The sequence below is a fragment of the Arachis hypogaea genome, chromosome 3 (genome assembly GCF_003086295.3).
Source record: "Arachis hypogaea cultivar Tifrunner chromosome 3, arahy.Tifrunner.gnm2.J5K5, whole genome shotgun sequence".
Taxonomy (NCBI): Eukaryota; Viridiplantae; Streptophyta; class Magnoliopsida; order Fabales; family Fabaceae; genus Arachis; species Arachis hypogaea.
The window spans coordinates 16,633,093-16,634,367 of record NC_092038.1 but is presented as its reverse complement, the minus strand read 5'-3'; the positions used below and the strand labels follow the sequence as shown (position 1 = coordinate 16,634,367).

Here is a 1,275-nt window from a genome sequence, read left to right as displayed (position 1 = left end):
GTGACTTTGCTGCACCTACTCCCGACTTTTATGGGAGAAGCATCTCTATCCCTGCCATTAGAGCAAACAAATTTGAGCTTAAGCCTCAACTAGTTTCTCTAATGCAACAGAATTGCAAGTTCCATGGGCTTCCATTGGAAGATCCTCATCAGTTTTTAGCTGAGTTCTTGCAAATCTGTGACACTGTCAAGACTAATGGGGTAGACCCTGAGGTCTATAGACTTATGCTATTCCCTTTTGCTGTAAGAGACAGAGCTAGGACATGGTTGGACTCACAACCTAAAGAAAGCCTGGACTCTTGGGAAAAGCTAGTCAATGCCTTCTTGGCAAAGTTCTTTCCACCTCAAAAATTGAGTAAGCTTAGAGTGGAAGTCCAAACCTTCAGACAGAAGGATGGTGAATCCCTCTATGAAGCTTGGGAAAGCTACAAACAATTAATCAGAAAATGTCCTTCTGACATGCTTTCTGAATGGAGCATCATAGGTATTTTCTATGATGGTCTCTCTGAACTATCCAAGATGTCTTTGGATAGCTCTGCTGGAGGATCTCTTCATCTGAAGAAGACGCCTGCAGAAGCTCAAGAACTAATTGAAATGGTTGCAAATAACCAATTCATGTACACTTCTGAAAGAAATCCTGTGAACAATGGGACTAGTCAGAAGAAAGGAGTTCTTGAGATTGACACTCTGAATGCCATACTGGCTCAGAATAAAATATTGACCCAACAAGTCAATATGATTTCTCAAAGTCTGTCTGGAATGCAAAATGCACCAAGCAGTACTAAGGAAGCTTCATCTGAGGAAGAAGCTTATGATCCTGAGAATCCTTCAATGGAAGAGGTGAATTACATGGGAGAACCCTATGGAAACACCTATAATCCTTCATGGAGGAATCATCCAAATCTTTCATGGAAGGATCAACAGAGACCTCAACAAGGTTTCAATAATAATAATGGTGGAAGAAACAGGTTTAGCAATAGCAAGCCTTTTCCATCATCTTCTCAGCAACAGACAGAGAGTTCTAAGCAGAATACTTCTGACTTAGCAACCATGGTCTCTGATCTAATCAAAACCACTCAAAGTTTCATGACTGAAACAAGGTCCTCCATCAGAAACTTGGAGGCACAAGTGGGACAGCTGAGCAAGAAAATTACTGAACTCCCTCCAAGTACTCCTCCAAGCAATACTGAAGAAAATCCAAAAGGAGAGTGCAAGGCCATCAACATGGCCGAATTTTGGGAGGGAGAAGAGGCAGTGAACGCCACTGAGGAAGGCC

General features: G+C 42.1%; 1 non-coding gene across 1 annotated transcript; it reads right to left on the bottom strand.

Moving 5' to 3' along the window:
* Nucleotides 1-356: 356 nt before the first annotated feature.
* Nucleotides 357-464, bottom strand: LOC112793420 (small nucleolar RNA R71). The gene has a single exon (XR_003198112.1). It is a non-coding gene; the product is annotated as a small nucleolar RNA R71 (small nucleolar RNA).
* Nucleotides 465-1,275: the final 811 nt, after the last annotated feature.